Source organism: Myxine glutinosa, chromosome 7 (assembly GCF_964187855.1).
Source record: "Myxine glutinosa chromosome 7, kmMyxGlut1.1, whole genome shotgun sequence".
NCBI lineage: Eukaryota > Metazoa > Chordata > Myxini > Myxiniformes > Myxinidae > Myxine > Myxine glutinosa.
The window spans coordinates 50,163,834-50,183,502 of record NC_136267.1 but is presented as its reverse complement, the minus strand read 5'-3'; positions in this window follow the sequence as shown (position 1 = coordinate 50,183,502).

The following is a 19,669-nucleotide window of genomic DNA, read 5'->3' as shown; positions in this document are numbered from 1 at the left end:
TGCTGTATTTGAGCTCGTTCGGCCGGAGCTGCCGGCTGAAAAAAGCGAGTGGCTGCCAAACCCCGTTCACCCATTGCTCATGTACGGCGCCCACCGCGTAGTCGGAGGCATCCGTGGTGAGGGCGATGGGAGCGTTGAGCACCGGGTGAGCGAGCAGTGTTGCATCGGCGAGGGCCCGCTTTGAGCTTTGGAAGGCCGCATCCATTGCTGCGGACCAGGCGATGTCGTGCTTGGCCGGCTTGCCCCGGAGGGCTTCGTAGAGGGGCCGCATGAGTTGAGCAGCGCGGGGCACGAAGCGGTGATAAAAATTCACCATTCCCAGGAATTCCTGCAGGGCCTTTATGGTGCGGGGACGCGGGAACGTGGTGATGGCCTCGACCTTGGTTGGCAGTGGCACGGCCCCGTTCTTGGTGATGTGGTGGCCCAAAAAATCAACGGCCGTCGTGCCGAAGTGGCATTTGGCCGGGTTGTCGATGAGGCCGTGCTCGCTGAGGCGCCCGAACAGTGTTCGGAGGTGGAGGAGGTGCTCGGCCCGGGACTTGCTGGCGATGAGGATGTCGTCCAGGTAAACGAAAAGGAACGGCAGGTCACGCAGCACGCCGTCCATCAAGCGCTGGAACGCCTGAGCCGCGTTCTTGAGACCAAACGGCATCCGCAAGAATTCGAATAAGCCGAACGGCGTGATGACTGCCGTTTTAGGGACGTCGGCCGCCCTGACAGGTACCTGGTGATATCCCCGTATGAGATCAATTTTCGAAAAAATGACCCGTCCCGCCAGACGGGCGGAGAAGTCTTGGATATGCGGGATCGGGTACCTGTCGGGGGTGGTAGCGTCATTGAGACGGCGGTAGTCGCCACACGGGCGCCATCCACCCCCCGGCTTTGGCACGATGTGCAGTGGCGAGGCCCACGCGCTATCGCAGCGCCGCACGATGCCGAGGTGCTCCAACGCGTCGAATTCGGCCTTCGCCACGGCGAGCTTGGCTGGGTCGAGGCGGCGGGCCCTGGCGTAGACCGGCGGGCCCGTGGTTGGTATGTCCGGGCCTTCTCTCCGAACCTGGCATGATAGTAACACCACGCTTGGTCAGGTGGAGGCCCCGGTCGTCGTGCTGGAGGTGGTCGGCTCGGTGTAGCGGCCGCCAATTGCGTCGGCAGTTCGGTCGTCGACCGTGCCGGGTGCTCGGGCGCCATGGGTGTTGCGTCGGACGGCGGTGGGTCCCATGTCGCCGCTGCGATGCGCTGTCCTGCGGCGGAGATCTTGCCGGCTTCTCTGGCAAGGGCCCGGGGATCTGTGATCGTCGTGCTTGCCAGGGCGAGGCGTACCGGGTTAGGCAGCTGACGGGGGAACAGCTCCCGGAACAGGAATGCCGGAGAGTGCTCGCCGAGCAGTGAAAGCATGTAGTCCATTCGCTCGGAAGGGCGCGTGTCGCCGAGCTCGGGCAGTTCGAGCAGGCGCCGTGCGCGTTCCGCCGATGGGAGGGCGAAAGCGTCGAGGAGAAGCTTCTTAATCGCGCCGTATTTGTCAGCGGCTGGCGGGCTCTCGAGGAGGTTCAGGGCGCGGGCCGCGGTGGCCGAACCGAGCGCTGCTACCACATGGTGGAAGCGGGTGTCGTCGGCCGTGATGCCTCGCAGGGCGAACAGGGAATCCGCCTGTGCGAACCAAACCGCCGCGTGAGCCTCCCAGAAGGTAGGCAGTTTAAGGGCGACTGCCGTGTCCATGTCGGTAGGTCACCAATGAAGGAGCTGGGGCTCCCACGTCGATCGGAAGAATGGACGCGACAAAAAGCTGGAATTCATCCGAGTTGCTTTAATCAAACCAAACACTCAGGCACTCTGAAAAGCCCGTTTATCGGGCAGCAATATATATACATATTATCCCGGAGCGTTTGCCCAGGAAAGGCGGGAGGGGGCGTGGCCCAGCGTCCTGGCTGCAGCCTGGCAAGTTGAGGGCGAGCCTGCCCGGGCATGCCCGGGCGTCCCGACCGAGGCCTGGCAAGTTGAGCGCGGGCCTGCCCGGGCGTCCTGGACGAGCCCGGCATGGTGATCGCTTGATAGGTGCAAGGCGATTGTGAAAACCCAGCGGTAGTCGCTACAGCATCATCTTTGACCAAACCCTCTCCTTCGACAAATACACTAAACAGATCACAAAGACAGCCTTCTTTCACCTGAAAAACATCGCCCGTCTCTGTCCATCCCTCTCCTCCATGGCTGCAGAAACCCTCATCCACGCCTTCATCACATCCCGTCTCAATAGCCTCCTCTATGGTTCACCCTCAACAATCACCAATAAACTCCAATACATTCAAAACACCGCTGCCCGTCTACTCACCCATTCCCGGACCCGTGACCACATCACCCCCGTCCTTTACAAGCTTCACTGGCTCCCCATCCCCCAGAGAATCCAGTACAAAATCCTCCTCTTGACCTACAAAGCCCTCCATAACCTGGCCCCATCCTACCTGGCTGACCTCCTCTCCAGACACACTCCCACCCGCAACCTCCGCTCTGCTGGTACCAACCTCCTGACCCCCCCCCCCCCACCCCCCATCCGGACCAAATTCAGATCCTGGGGGGACAGGGCCTTCTCCATCGCTGCTCCCTCCCTCTGGAACTCACTACCTCACACCATCAGAGACTCCTCCTCACTCACCACATTCAAAACATCACTCAAGACCCACCTGTTCAACACTGCATTCAACATTTAACCCACAGCATTTAACCCCTGACTATCTCTTCTCCTTCTCCTTCTCCTTCCTTTTGCTTTGATTATTTACCTATTGATTCTTGTTTTTTTTGCAATTGTTTTTATGTTTTGCTATGCATTATGTTTTGCACTCTGTCAAAGCGTCTTTGGGCTCCCTGAAAAGCGCTATACAAAATAAATGCATTATTATTATTTGTTATTATATTTAATCGATATGCCTTGAAGGGGCATTGCAGCACACACACACACACACACACACACACACACACACACACACACACACACACTACTGGTGGGTTGGTCCTGGTCATTTCTGTGATTATAAATATTGAAATGCATGCACATTATGTGCTTAGAAAGTAACAAAGTAAACTTGATTTGTAACTACAAATTTTAGTCAGGTTCACTATGTTAACAAATATAATTTCTATCAAAATTTTGGTAGATTAGCAAAACTATACATTTTTGGAATATTCAGAGCATGAGGAATCCAAAAATTAATGTTTACATTTGCGTAGACACCTTTGCGAAAATGACACTCAGGGCAGTGATGAAGATAGTCAGGTTCACTATGTTGAAGGAGCTGGGGCTCCCACGTCGATCGGAAGAATGGACGCGACAAAAAGCTGGAATTCATCTGAGTTGCTTTAATCGAATCAAACACTCAGGCACTCTGAAAACCCGTTTATCGGTCAGCAATATATATCTATTATCCCAGGGGGTTTGCCCAGGCCCGGCGCCAGGGGGCGTGGCTCAGCGTCCTGGCTGCGGCCTGGCAAGTTGAGGGCGAGCCTGCCCGGGCGTCCCGACCGAGGCCTGGCAAGTTGAGCGCGGGCCTGCCCGGGCGTCCTGGACGAGCCCGGCATGGTGATCGCTCCGCGTCCTTGATAGGTGCAAGGCGATTGTGAAAACCCAGCGGCAGTCGCTACACACGTCCCCCCAGAATCGACTTGCACCGGCAGGGTCAACTTGAGGGGGGTCCTGATGACCCGGCCGAAGCGACCCCTGGCGGGTCGTGGGAGGGGGTCCGGTGAGGTGGTGGGCGGTCGAGTGGGGGGCACCGTGGACGGGGGGCGGCCTCGCCGCGGCGGAAGGGCCACCCGTGGTGGGTGGTCGACGTCCACGTGCGCCGGCTTGAGGCGGTCCACTGCAATCCGGTCCGACCTGCCGCCGATGTCGATGACGAACGACTTGTCGTCCCGTCGCAGCACCCGGAAGGGCCCGTCGTACGGCGGCTGGAGTGGCCACCGATGTGCGTCGTGACGCACAAAAACATACTCCGCTGTGTGGAGTGCTGGGGGGACGTAGGACTGGGGGTCACCGTGGTGGGATGTTGGCACGGGGGCAAACCGTCGGGCGGCCTCCTGGAGGTCCGAGCGCTGGTGAGCTGCGGACCAGGGACTGGTAGCGTCGGGCACGAATTCGCCCGGGACGCGTAGCACCTGGCCATAGACCAGCTCGGCGGTGGATGCCTGGAGGTCCTCCTTGGGGGCCGTGCGAAGGCCCAAAAGGACCCACGGCAGCCGGTCGGCCCAACCGCCGTCTTGAAGGCCGGCCATGAGCGCGGCCTTCATGGAGCGGTGGAATCGCTCGCACAACCCGTTTGCTTGGGGGTGGTAGGCCGTAGTACGGTGGAGCTTGACCCCCAGGTTGCGGGCGACCGCGCCCCACAGCTCGGAGGTGAACTGTGGTCCGCGGTCTGACGAGATGTCCGCCGGTGCGCCGAAGCGGGCGACCCAGGTGGCGATGAAAGCCTGCGCCACGTCGGCGGTGGTGGTGGAGACGAGGGGAACGGCCTCCGGCCACCTGGTGGTCCTGTCCACCATGGTGAGCAGGTGTGTGAATCCCCGTGACGGGGGGAGGGGGCCCACCAGATCCACGTTGACGTGGTCGAAACGTCGTTCGGGCACGGTGAAAGGTGCCAGCGGGGCCTGGGTGTGCCGGTGGACCTTGGCCCGTTGGCAGGCCGTGCAGGTGCTGGTCCAATCGCGGACGTCCCGACGAAGGCCGTGCCAGACGAAACGCGCCGACACCAGCTTCTGGGAAGCCTTCCGGCCCGGGTGGGAAAGGCCGTGGAGGGAGGCGAAGATGCGGCGTTGCCAGGTGACGGGCACGATGGGGCGAGGCTGGCCTTGGGAGACGTCGCAGAGCAGGACAGTGTCTGCGCAGGGGATGTCGGCCAGGCGGAGGCCCGTGTCCGCCGCCCGGAGGGCTTGCACCGTGGTGTCGGTGGTTTGGTCCGCCGCCATAAGCGCAAAATCCACGCCCAGGTGGACCGCGTTCGCGCTGGCCCGGGAAAGACAGTCGGCCACGGCGTTGTTTTTGCCGGCGACGTGCCGGATGTCCGTGGTAAACTCCGACACGGCGGAGAGGTGGCGCTGTTGGCGGGCCGACCATGGCTCCGTGACCTTGGCCATGGCGTAAACCAACGGCTTGTGGTCGACGAACGCCGTGAAAGGTCGGCCTTCCAGGAGGTGGCGGAAATGGCGGACGGCCAGGTGTAGACCGAGGAGCTCCCGGTCAAACGTGCTGTATTTGAGCTCGTTCGGCCGGAGCTGCCGGCTGAAAAAAGCGAGTGGCTGCCAAACCCCATTCACCCATTGCTCATGTACGGCGCCCACCGCGTAGTCGGAGGCATCCGTGGTGAGGGCGATGGGAGCGTTGAGCACCGGGTGAGCGAGCAGTGTTGCGTCGGTGAGGGCCCGCTTTGAGCGTTGGAAGGCCGCATCCATTGCTGCGGACCAGGCGATGTCGTGCTTGGCCGGCTTGCCCCGGAGGGCTTCGTAGAGGGGCCGCATGAGTTGAGCAGCGCGGGGCACGAAGCGGTGATAAAAATTCACCATTCCCAGGAATTCCTGCAGGGCCTTTATGGTGCGGGGACGCGGGAACGTGGTGATGGCCTCGACCTTGGTTGGCAGCGGCACGGCCCCGTTCTTGGTGATGTGGTGGCCCAAAAAATAAACGGCCGTCGTGCCGAAGTGGCATTTGGCCGGGTTGACGATGAGGCCGTGCTCGCTGAGGCGCCCGAACAGTGTTCGGAGGTGGAGGAGGTGCTCGGCCCGGGACGTGCTGGCGACGAGGATGTCGTCCAGGTAAACGAAAAGGAACGGCAGGTCACGCAGCACGCCGTCCATCAAGCGCTGGAACGCCTGAGCCGCGTTCTTGAGACCAAACGGCATCCGCAAGAATTCGAATAAGCCGAACGGCGTGATGACTGCCGTTTTAGGGACGTCGGCCGCCCTGACAGGTACCTGGTGATATCCCCGTATGAGATCAATTTTCGAAAAAATGACCCGTCCCGCCAGACGGGCGGAGAAGTCTTGGATATGCGGGATCGGGTACCTGTCGGGGGTGGTAGCGTCATTGAGACGGCGGTAGTCGCCACACGGGCGCCATCCACCCCCCGGCTTTGGCACGATGTGCAGTGGCGAGGCCCACGCGCTATCGGAGCGCCGCACGATGCCGAGGTGCTCCAACGCGTCGAATTCGGCCTTCGCTACGGCGAGCTTGGCTGGGTCGAGGCGGCGGCCCCTGGCGTAGACCGGCGGGCCCGTGGTTGGTATGTGGTGCTCGATCCCATGCCGTACTGCGACGGCCGAAAACGTCGGCCGCGTGAGGGCCGGGAACTCCGCGAGCAGGCGAGCAAACTCGTTCGCCGCCGGGACGGTGCATGCCAGCTCGGTCGGCGCGGAGCTGCTCAATGTGCATACCAGGGAGCTGAAGGTTTCAGCGTTGATTAAACGACGCCGTTGGACGTCCACCAGCAGTCCGTGTGCGCAGAGGAAGTCGGCGCCTAGCAGAGCCATGGGCACGTTGGCGGTTACAAACGTCCAAGCAAAGCGTTGGCCGCCGTAGCAGAGGGTGACGTTGCGCGGGCCGAAGGTGCGGATAGTCGATCCGTTGTCCGCAACCAAGGAGGGGCCGCAAACCGCGGATTGCCTGTCCTGGTCAGAGGCGGGTATGACGCTCAGTTGGGCGCCGGTGTCGCACAGGAAGCGCCGTCCGGACGCTTTATCCGTGATGAACAGTAAGTTGCCCGTGTGGCCGGCGCTCATGGCTGGTAATGAACGCCGGCCCGGCCGTTTCCCGGCCTGCCGAAGGTGCACGGGGGTCGGCATGTCCGGGCCTTCTGTCCGAACCTGGCATGATAGTAACACCACGCTTGGTCAGGTGGAGGCCCCGGTCGTCGTGCTGGAGGTGGTCGGCTCGGTATAGCGGCCGCCAATTGCGTCGGCAGTTCGGCCGTCGACCGTGCCGGGTGCTCGGGCGCCATGGATGTTGCGTCGGACGGCGGTGGGTCCCATGTTGCCGCTGCGATGCGCTGTCCTGCGGCGGAGATCTTGTCGGCTTCTCTGGCAAGGGCCCGGGGATCTGTGATCGTCGTGCTTGCCAGGGCGAGGCGTACCGGGTTAGGCAGCTGACGGAGGAACAGCTCCCGGAACAGGAATGCCGGAGAGTGCTCGCCGAGCAGTGAAAGCATGTAGTCCATTCGCTCGGAAGGGCGCGTGTCGCCGAGCTCAGGCAGTTCGAGCAGGCGCCGTGCGCGTTCCGCCGATGGGAGGGCGAAAGCATCGAGGAGAAGCTTCTTAATCGCGCCGTATTTGTCAGCGGCTGGCGGGCTCTCGAGGAGGCTCAGGGCGCGGGCCGCGGTAGCCGACCCGAGCGCAGCTACCACATGGTGGAAGCGGGTGTCGTCGGCCGTGATGCCTCGCAGGGCGAACAGGGACTCCGCCTGTGCGAACCAAACCGCCGCGTGAGCCTCCCAGAAGGTAGGCAGTTTAAGGGCGACTGCCGTGTCCATGTCGATAGGTCACCAATGAAGGAGCTGGGGCTCCCACGTCGATCGGAAGAATGGACGCGACAAAAAGCTGGAATTCATCTGAGTTGCTTTAATCGAATCAAACACTCAGGCACTCTGAAAACCCGTTTATCGGTCAGCAATATATATCTATTATCCCAGGGGGTTTGCCCAGGCCCGGCGCCAGGGGGCGTGGCCCAGCGTCCTGGCTGCGGCCTGGCAAGTTGAGGGCGAGCCTGCCCGGGCGTCCCGACCGAGGCCTGGCAAGTTGAGCGCGGGCCTGCCCGGGCGTCCTGGACGAGCCCGGCATGGTGATCGCTCCGCGTCCTTGATAGGTGCAAGGCGATTGTGAAAACCCAGCGGCAGTCGCTACAATGTCAACAAATATAATTTCTTTCAAAATTTTGGGATTAGCAAACCTGTACATTTTTGGAATCTTCAGAGCATGGAGAATCCGAAAATCAATGTTGGCATTTGCACAGACACCTGCATGGCCGCCATTTTGGATTTTGAAAATGGCCGCCATAAAATACATATTTTGCGCGATCTCGGCTTCTAGTCAACCTAGAGACTTAATTAAATATGCTAATCCTATGTTTTCTGGGTCAGGGAATCCAATAAAGGCCTCAAAATAGTGCTCAGGATTATAGAAAAGCAACAAACAAAGGTAATTGAAAACCATTGTCTTTATATTTGTGATATAACTGTATTACATAATACATGATATTGCAAGTCCTTTGAAGTTATAGGTTGTTATAGGACGTTATAGGTAGTATCAGATTGAACTATAAGTCCTATACACAGGATCTACTCGGTCTATACCGTTCAGGAATATGCTTTTCCAGATCTTCATTCACTGTCCTGAGTGTCATTTTCGCAAAGGTGTCTACGCAAATGTAAACATTAATTTTTGGATTCCTCATGCTCTGAATATTCCAAAAATGTATAGTTTTGCTAATCTACCAAAATTTTTAACGAAAAAACATAGTGAACCTGACTATTTGCACAAGAATAAGAATATACATACTTCAAGATGTGCCAGAGAGGTCAACATCAATTCAAATGGTCGTTTTTTCATCTTTGCCTCCAAAGAAGCAGCTATAGTCGTGTCACATCCTGAAAAGCTTGCAAGCCAATGAGGGCTTGGCATATACATCTTCACTGAGAGATGTGTGTGCATTTTAGTCACATCGATGGATTGATTCTTTCTCCTTTTGCTGGAGTGAAGATGTACACCCATATCCAATTTGTCCACGTGTCCGAGTAGCAAAATGCCCACATCTTTTTTTTTTTTTTTTTTTTTTTTTTTTGTATACAGAATCGAGGCTCGTGAAAGAGCTTACATTTATTTCACAAACAAATCAAACAGACAAACAAAATATATAAAAAGAGGGAGCGGAAGACAAGATGGGGAGAGAAGGGGAAGCACACAAACACAACATTTGAGAGCTGGGACATCGGGAGATGTGTGGCAGGGTGAGGGCTTGGGGGGAGGAGGCGTGGGAAGGGGGGGGGGGGGGGGTTGGAGAAGTATAAAACACAAGGACACCAAGGACTTCCAGGACAGAAGTTGGTATTTCAAAAAAGTGGAATTGGGGTGAAATTAGCGGGGGTAGAAAAGATCAAGGTTTTGGATGGGGGAAGATAAGAGATGGTGGTGAATAGCTGTTTTAAAGACCTGGAGGGTGGAGTGGGATTGAAGAGAGTGAGGGAGTTTGTTCCAGAGGCGGGAGAAAAGAGGAATGAAGGAATGAAGGAGTGAAGGTGAGCAGAGAGTCTTGATTTTGGCAGTTTAACCATAAGAGAGTTGCAGTCAGATTTTCTGCGACCTGTAGGAATATTTGGGGGACAGAGCCCAGAGAGAGCTAGGGGGGCAAGGCCAGAGAGGAGTCGGTAGAAGATGGAAAGACCACCAACCTGCCTGCGGTGAAAGGCCCTTGGAGTTCGCTTCATCGCGGGAGATTCCAATGATTCTGAACGCATTGGTTTCAACAACGTGAAGAATGGGTCCATATTTCTGACTTGGACGATTGTTTGGGGGAATCCTGTGCTGTATGTCGGACATGCAGAAGTAGTCTGGTGACTCCCTCTTCGTGGTCACCACACAACTCTTTCACTCGACAGATGCAGCAATCTTTCATCAGTTTGTGACATTTCTCACCGTTACATCATCAGTTTTAAACACTTGGGCCAAACCAATAAAAATGTATAAACCTGCGTCGACAGTTTCTGCCCGCACCAGCTTATCATCTTGCAATTGCCCAACAATCTTGATTCTTTTCCGAAGCTTCTTGCGGATGATCCACATGCTCTGGAGTATACTCCCCTCCACCCCTTTCCTCATTTCAAATGGCACCAAATCCGACTCCGCTTGTAAGGAAGCCGAATGCCTCAACTCTGTGTTTGCTTCCAAATCTTGTGTCTCTTTTTGTCTCTTTTTTTCTCTTTCTCTTTCTCTTTCTCTTTCTCTCTCTCTCTCTCTCTCTCTCTCTCTCTCTCTCTCTTTTTCTCTCTCTCTCTTTTTCTCTCTCTCTCTCTCTCTCTCTCTCTCTCTCTCTCTCTCTCTCTCTCTCTCTCTCTCATACCCAACTGCTGCTGGACTCTGAGGTTTTTGCACCTGAGAAGGTGGAGAACTTTCTGGCAACCCTCGACTCTGATTTGGCAACTGGACCAGACGCATCAGTTCACAAGTCCTAAAACCTGCTCTGCTGCTCTTGCAGTTCATCTCTCTGCCCTTTTCACCCTAACATTTGCCCTCGGCCATCAACCAATGTCACAGCATTACATAATAAATCGCACCGCAAAGCGGGCGTAACCCCTCAGCCCATTCATGGTGGAAACCAATTTCAAGATGGCTGACGTGGCGGCCATATTGAAAATCGCAGCACGCCAATTTTCGAAAGGAACCTTCCTCTACTCAACACCAACACACAGCAAAAATGGATTTAATCGGACAAGCCGTTCTGCTTGAAATTGACGGAAACCAATTTCAAGATGGCTGCCGTGGCGGCCATATTGAAAATCGCAGCGCGCCCATGAACCTTCCTCTACTCAACCCCAACACACACTGCAAAAATGGATTTAATCGGACAAGCCGTTCTGCTCGAAATTGACGGAAACGAAAAGTTGACGGATGCCCGGATGGCTGCCGTGGCGGCCATATTGAAAATCGCAGCGCGTCCATTTTCGAAAGGCACCTTCCTCTACTCAACCCCAACACACACTGCAAAAATGGATTTAATCGGACAAGCCATTCTCCTTGAAATTGACGGAAACCAAAAGTTGACGGACGCCCGGACAACGCCCATGACGACAATACCCCTTAGCCCAATTTGGGCTGAGGGGTGAAAAGGTGCAAAAACGGATCCCCTCAACTACCAACCAATTAGCTTACTTCCAATCATCAGCAAGGTCATGGAATCCATCATCACGGTTGACATGAAATCATTACTTTTCTCCAACAGTCTCATCTTAAATCATTAATTTGGAATCAGACCTGATGACTCTACTTTGGACGTGCTGCTTCTACTCTCCCAACAATGGATGGAAGCCCTCAATATCAGACATGGGATTAGGGCCGTCACTCTGGACATATCTCAAGCTTGTGATACAGCCTGACATCCTGCCTTGCTCTCCAAACTGTCTGCCAATGGAATCCAAGGCGAACTCCACTCTTGGATTACTGACTTCCTCCACTCTTCCAGCCAATGTGTGGCTCTCAACGGAATCCTCTCCCTGTCAAAGCTGGAATTCTACAAGGCAGTGTTTTCAGCCCAATCCTATCTATATAATAATAGCGTAAGGACTCGACTTTGTTATCCCTTTTACGCCGCACCCAGTGACCCGATGCCCACGGCACTAATGGATTTACGATCTACGAACGGCTCTTTGTTTATCACGTACAGCCATACTCGAAAAATCTGAATTAGCCGACGTTGGGGCCCAAAAGCATCCGATTAACTGCCGATACGACGCCATCTTATTGGCGTCTGCTGGGTGAAGGCGAAGCAAGCCGTCCGCTGATTGGACAATCGAAGGCGACAGCAAGCCGTCCACTGAGTGGACAACCCTGAGCATGCATTTGTGCCGGTGTCGTCGATCGCGGTGTACGCTAACCTCATCAGGTGAGTTTACCATAATTTCTTCCAACCGCGCTCTTTGTTTATCACGTACAGCCATACTCGAAAAATCTGAGCAATAAATACGTTGTTCATATACGCACTCTTCATTCTCATCTTTCTTCCGAACTCTTACTCGTGACAAGTGTTGGAGAATTATTAACAATTACTGGTGTTATGTTAGTAAAACTTCAAGAGACTCGGTTTAGCAAAATCAATGTTTTATTCACTTTAGAGAATTTGTTGTATACTAAGCCGAGATCTTTAATGAGTCTGTTCCAGAGTTTGTTGACGCTTGTTTGGTCGGTCTTGGTTGAAGCTCGGTCTGTTGTTGACCAGTCTCCAGTTGGTTGATCAGTTCAACTGGTCTTCAGTTTTCACTCCTCTTCAGTTCATTCTCCCAGTCCACTCTGCTCTTCCAATGCAACTTTCTCTTGGTTTTAAAGGCCCAGACTCCTTCATCCAAAAGCCTTTATTTGGCTCTTTTGGCCATCCCTCTATTTTGGGAGACTGAGAGCACCACTTTATTTCTGTTCAAGAGGTCAAATACTCTGACCTGCTGAAGCTGTTTGCAGCCTGTGTTCCATCTATGGAACACAGGCTAAATATTGAAAGACACAGATGGCAGTCCACGAGCATTACACATTCTGTTTCCTTAAATTAACTCTCCTGACCACATGTTAATTCTAGTTCTATGCTCCTTTGCTCATTCGTAAAGTAAAACATAATTCCACTTTAAACAAGATTACATTGATATATATTCTAGCAATATTGTCAATATGAATATTTATTCCCTGACAATCCCCAGTTTTTCTTTTATGTTTATATTAACCATTAATCTAAACATTACCACATTAAATATTCATACCACTAATCTGGTAATTCAATTTCCTAAGGCATACACCGTCATTCTGGAAGAATTTTGATCACAATACATTTCCTTGTTCATTGACTCTTTCTATGTTGATAATTCAATTCAACTCATTTGCATAAAGATCACAAAACATTTCACCTTTACCAAAACGCAATAATTTCAGTTCATCAAAATAATAAAGCATCTGCAACATTTGGCAAAATATTTGCCTTTAATCAAATATTGACTTTCTTTGTTTGAAAAAGGGGCGGATCACTTGTGTTTGGAATTTCAGCATAAAACATTTTCTCCTGTTGTCTTCATCACACCTTCACTATTTGCATAGGATTTTCTGCTGTTGTGATAGCTGGGCAGAGTCAAAGACTGACCCTGCTCTCCATGCAGCATCCTTGCCACTCTTGCTGTGAGCCATAGTAGATTTGAACAAGGCCTCCATCCAGTTGTAGTTGACTTGCCTCCTCACTAATCGTGAGCATGGAGCAAGTATTGATGTGATGTTGATTTGTCAACAAGATGTGGAGCAGGGATGCCGGATGCATCCGCAATGATGATGTTGGGACCATGGTACTCAGTTGTCCATGGTCCATACCAGGAGCACACAGCAGAATCGTGCACAGCTGTTGTGAAGGAAAAGGCAGTCGTTCGCTTGCAGCTCCATGCTGGCTCCCCGGAAGTTGGTGAAGTAATGACACACGTCACCGTATCCCGTAAACGTTGCAGGTAAAATATCGTCGTCCTGCAATTGCTGATGTGATGACTGTTCGAGGTATTTGAACACAAGTAAGTGATCGCCCTTTTCCATATGTTGCAGTGTGACCCAGACAAATGGTCACATAATTTTCCCTTGGTGAAGGTAAACATCCATCTTCCAAAGGAGCATTTCTTCATCATTCTTTGAGAAAGAGGGTGTATGCCAAGATTAACTTCATTTTCACAAATTTTCCTTTTTCAAACTTCTTCCCAGATGTCGTTATCACTCCATTTGGGATGTGGTCTTGTCTTTCCTTTACTTAGCCACATTTATATCTGCTCTCCGCACAGATTGAATCAGATGGGGTACATTGTAACATGAAATCACTATATTTTATAACAACTTCACACAAATAATATTCAACCCAGACATGTGTTTTACACTACTAAAACTAAGAATAGCATCCACAATTGCTTTCAGGTTCATATAATTCAAAAAATTAAACTCATGCAGGTATTGTAACTCAACTCAAAGAAAATAAATGCATTAATAATGATTATATATGATTTAAATCACAAACAGGAATATCTAATTCCCAACAATTCTTGCAAACAAGCAAACTATGCCTAATATGTTATTAGCATAGTCCTCCCCGCTTTTTGTTTTTCTTTAACAGTGTTACTTGTGGTGATATGAGTTCATCGATCGTGTAAAACAGACATAGTGCACAACAAGTTGTTATGCCCTCATTTATGTCAATGACATTCAACATTATATACCAAACTAACAAACTTCTTAAAATGTGACTAAAGAAAAATCCCTTAATATGTAACATAAATCTGATTATTTGCCTTATTCTGATGCCCCTATTTCCCGGGGTCCATATTTATTTCAATTGTTATCAACTTCCTATGATCTGTGAATTCGTTCTAAAATACCACAACCATAGGTTTTAACAAAGCTCTACCATACTATTTCCAAGTTGAACTCAAAATACTAGTAAAACAATCAATTCAAAGAATTAACTTCAAAGGGTCAGCAAATTCATTCTATAACCAGATCTAATTTTCCCATCCAATAGTTTGCCTTGACACATGTCATATTATAACATTTTAATAAACCTTCAGAAATGTTGCCCATCGCAACAACTTCCCTTTTACAAATAGCCATGTGTAAATACGTATTGAACGACAATTTTTCTCTCAATGTGTTTGGCCTAAATGGCCGCAAAAGTGGCTGCCAACATGCAGTACCATTTTTATCTACCAAGTAAGTGCTCATCGACATAAGACCTCTACCAAATGTTGGTTGTAGAAACAAATCTGGGATTTCTAATTACATGGATGCACACTCTCAGGACATTGCAGGCTGCTGTTATCAATCCATTCCGATAAAATAATTTCTTTACCTACAATCAAATAAGTAACACAAATTGAGGATATTATCCCTATCACATTCATTTATAGATTCATTTGGTTCTAATTCACTCTTTTCCCACTGCTATAAGGAAGAACAGTAGCTCTTATAAGTCTTTGTAATATCTCATTAAATTTACCCAGCATTGAAGAATTTATTTACTATCCATTTCCCTTCTGTTTACCAGTAACTTTGTTTAAACTGCATAACTTAATTTGATAAATCCCATGTGTACAGCTCCCACTTATTGAAACCCCTACTTTTGTAGAAAATATCCAAATACGTGGTTGTATACTCCCTTAAAGGTTGTTCCTCCATTTTCTATGCAACTTAGTGAAGACTACTGACACCAGTATGCCAATATAGGTGTGGCAGATTAACAAAATATGTTGCAGGTACACGTAACATCGTGTTCTGAATGTAAAAAATATATAAAAACAAAAAAACATCTGAGTGTAAAAAACATAACAGCACGTTCACGTCTGCCCCTTGGTTTTAAGATTCACAATGCATTTCGTTATAAAACTCACAATAGTTCAATTCAACAAAATTGTCTTTACTATCTGCCCATATCGTCTATGCCTAAGACACATCCATACATACAGCACAATTTATATGCTGATAAAGGTCAAGTTTATATATGTAAAAATCCATGAGCAGAGTACTCTGGAAAGTCAGTGTAAGACCACTTCCAAATTTGGCTAATTTTGTACTCATTTTGTTTATGAAGCTCCTATCCATAAATAGCTGTTATTCTCATAATGTTCATAATCAAATTATATTCCTATTTTATTTTACGAATTTTCTGGATATTCTTGTAAGATTGACACACAAAACAAAACATTGAAACACAAACACACCCAAGCATTATGTATATTTGTTTGCATTTGAACCATCATTAACAGATCAAGATGGGTGTCAATTTTCATTTCAATTTCGTAAAATTTATCCTTTAATGTTAGAAACGCTAATACACAAATAGACAAAAGGTTTTATTTTTAGAAAACCCCTAATGTCACATTGAAATTACCCTTTTTTTTTGTCCTACAATAATTTATCCAAATTGTACAAATTTACAAATTGTACAAATTTTACAACACCTCTATTTACATGTCAGTCGACCACTGACCTATCAGCATGCAAAAAAAATAGTCCAAAATGCCCCCCTGCTGATCATGTGACGCTTGTCACTTGGTTTTCCAAAAAATTTTGCAAAGCAATGTTCCACACTTTGGTAATTGTTTTGTTGTAAAAAATTGTTTTGCCCAAAATACTCCCTAAAACCACATTTATAATTGGCAAATATGAGGCTTCCAGAATGAACTCTAATTCTGGATCTTTTAATTCATGTTCCAAAAAAAATCCAATTTTGGCATTTAATCAACTAATTATTAATTCGCTAATAAGCAAAAGTAAAATTCATTCTTGCTCCGAAAAAAAATTTTGAGACAAGAAGCAGGAACAATTATTCATGTTGGTCTTTTGGCATTTGGGATCTGCAGCAATGAAGGCCTAATCGTTATCTGAGGTACCGGTAAGCACTGGTACCCTTGATCTTGGTTCGTCCTATGAACTCGTCGTCCTATTTGAATATGGACAACATCGTTTCCAGTGTCCAATATTTCCACAATTAAAACATCGATGTCTGTCATTGGCTGGTTTGTCCACCTGTTCACCTGTATTTCTGGGCTGCCTCTCTTGGTTTCTGGGTTGCCACTCCAGATCCCTGAGTTGCCACCCCACTCCCTGGTTATCTCCTACTGCATTGTTGCGTTGTTGCCCAGAAAACCTATTGCGTTGATTCGTAGTCATCAGGGCTTGAGTCTGTAGTTGCATCAATTTCTCGGCATTTACAGCACTATTCCTGGCTTGAATCCGCTGATGATGCAAGGCGTAATTCAATATTTCTTGCATTGGCTTGCCTTCCCAAGCAATACATTGTCTTTCCACTTCACTCTTCAATTTGGGCAATAGACCATTAATAAAAAGGGGTTTTAAGGCATTGTCAATTTGTGCCCGGTCTATGCCTGAATATAGTCGGAAAACATCTCGCAATCTGTCCAAATAATCGCTAGCATCTTCGCCTGTTTTCTGCTTGCATGTAACCACTTTGTTCCAATCCGTCACTGGTGGCAATTTTTTTATGGCCTCTATCAAGTTATTGATCTGTGCCGTTCTAGCCTCCGTGGGCATGTCCACCTGTCCATCTTCCGTATTTACCCAGTTGGCCTCACGCATTAAGTTCCTCAAAGTGGTGGTATTAGGAATTAACCATTTTAAAAGTATTTCCATGTCTCTTGCAGTGGGCAACTGAGTTTCCACAATTAACCGCAGTTCCTCCGCAAATTGAAGTGGATCTGTTTTGATTGATGGCATACTACTCTGCAATGCCTTCAATTGATGTACCTGCCATGGTCTATACATCAGATCTGGATGTTGCTGATTTGCCCCTGGAAATTGCCGCTGAGGAAAATTCATAACACCACTTGCTCAAACCCTCCTTGTGAGAGAGTCAACTTTTGATCATTCATTAGCCAATCACATTGATCGTTAGATTGATTGGCATTTATCACACGACCCTTACTCCTTGTATGGTGAAATGGAGAGCATGATAAGGGTATAACAGCTGGTTGCATCGTTTGCCCACTTTGAGTCGGTTCCTGTGCCCCAATTGCACCCTCTTGGGTAGTTACCTCAAATGGGTCACGTCTTTCACCTGTCCTCTGTTGACTAGAACCAATCGCTGCACTCTGTTCTGGTCTTTCGGCAGGTACAGGTACAGGCACTACCTGTGGCTGATATACAATAGTTCTCCGATAAGGTGGAGGAGTTTCGTCTTCCAGTTCATTTGTCTCGTATGATCTGGCTTCTGGATACAATTTGGGTTGGGATTGCTCTCCATCACTGACTTGAAGAGGCATTTGATTTGCTACCTTACACAACCTGTGCTGTATCTGTTTCACCTCTTTCTTCAAGCCCCCCATCTTTGCTTTGGTCTCCCCGTCCCTAGAAAAGATTTCATCTGCTTGACAGTTTTAGGTTTTGGAAGTGTCCTGATCACTTTTACACGTTCAGGGCACAATCGTCTCGTGTCGCCTTTCGAAATATGTCCTAAATATTTCACCTCTTCCTTACAGAACTGCAACTTATCTCTCGAGGCCTTGTGGCCTTTGTCTGCCAACGCTGTCAGTAGCACAACAGTGTCCTGCTCACATGCTTCCTTTGAAGTTGAGCATATGAGAAGGTCATCAACATATTGTACCATCACTGAACCCCCAGGAAATTCAACATCGCTGAGGTCTTCATGTAGAGCACGTGAAAACAAAGTTGGGCTCTCCGTGTACCCTTGTGGTAACACAGTCCAGGTAAACTGTAAATTTTCGTACGTGAATGCGAAAAGTTAACGCGAATCCACATGAATGGGTACACTGAAGAACGCTGAACATAAGTCCACCACAGAATAAAACTTCGTGTTGCATGGAATACTTGACAGTACAGTGATCGGGTTAGGGACCACTGGATAGGCTGGGATGACACAATCATTAATTGCTCGAAGATCTTGAACAAATCTCCAAGTAGTCTTGCCTGGCTTCTTCACAGGTAAAATAGGAGTGTTGCACATGCTCACAGTGCGAACTATAACTCCCTGTTCCACCAATGATCGAATCACTGGTGCAATACCAGCTTTTGCCTCTGGTCTCAATGGATATTGGCGCTTTCTAGGCAATGGCTTAGAATCATCTACTGTGATCCTTACAGGTGCAATACTCTTGATTCGTCCCACATCATTTGGATGCGTTGTCCACAAGCATATTGGTATTTGATCGAGTGGGTCCTGGTCACCGTCAGCGTCAGAGCTGAGTAGGTATACCCCAATATCGTCAGTATCATTCGATTCAACAATCATGTTGAAGGTTGTAGAAAGCACCTGCTGTCCGAGCTGCCAACAAAATCCATCTCCATCTAAGTCATAGAGTGGGGCGCTTTGAATTTCTCCCATGTATCCCCTGTTGTTACACTCTTTCAGAGTTGCAATCATTATTCCAACATCTTTTGCTTCGTACCCTTGTGCCACCGCTAAGGTGACGTGTGGGGTTGTTGTTTCGGGTTGATTCCACAGGAGTTGTTGGTCTGGCGTCAAAGACACTGACATCCCAACTCCCTGTCGTCCCACCCACAATGACGTCAGATGTATATCATACTTGGTGTGCAGGTATTTAAAACCCCGCTCTGCATAGGACCCCTCTTCTCCTGTAGCATCATAACATGTTGTACAGTGAAGATCAGTCTGCCGTGTCAGAAAGTCCATCAAAAAATTATCTAACCATTCCTGTACTTCGGGCATTTCATCCTTCAGTGTCATAAAACTAACACACAAAAGTTCCGCCATGATTGTATCATCGATATCCCATCGATGTGTTGTTGGTCTTGTCAGGCCATCTAGTACCTTAGAAATAAAGTCGTGGGAGTGTTCTGGCATTTCTAGATACACTCCGTTTTCATTACAGATGACAGTGCAATTCAATTTACACAATAAATCTCTTCCCATCAAATTTACTGGAACGCCAGATGCCACAAGAAAGGCATGTTGTGCAGTCAATGGACCAAATTGGACACGCAATTCTTCCGTGACTGGCGTGTGTATGGGAACTCCTGACACTCCGACCACCTTTGTATAGTATTTTGACAATGGTATATCGGGAAAATCTGCTTGTCGTAACGTGGAACGCGTAGCTCCCGTATCGACGAGAAAGGGTGCCTTGCGTCCACCTACTGTCAAATTAACACTTGGTTCCTGTGCAGCCGACCCTGAGATTAAAGGAAGCGCTGCCACTTGGTCATTTTGGTCTAGTCAACAGGGTGTGGCAGACCATTTAGTCTGCTGAGGTCCTCCCTGAATTTGGGGCATTCCTCAATAGAACCCTATTTGTTGATGGAGGCGGTGGTAACTGGTAGTATCCCTGTTCTTGGTTGTTCTTCCGAAATTGTCTTTGATATGGGCATCGCCTTATCCAATGTCCCATTTTGCCTGTGTGTGAGTACCTCTTTATACTCACTCAATATATCA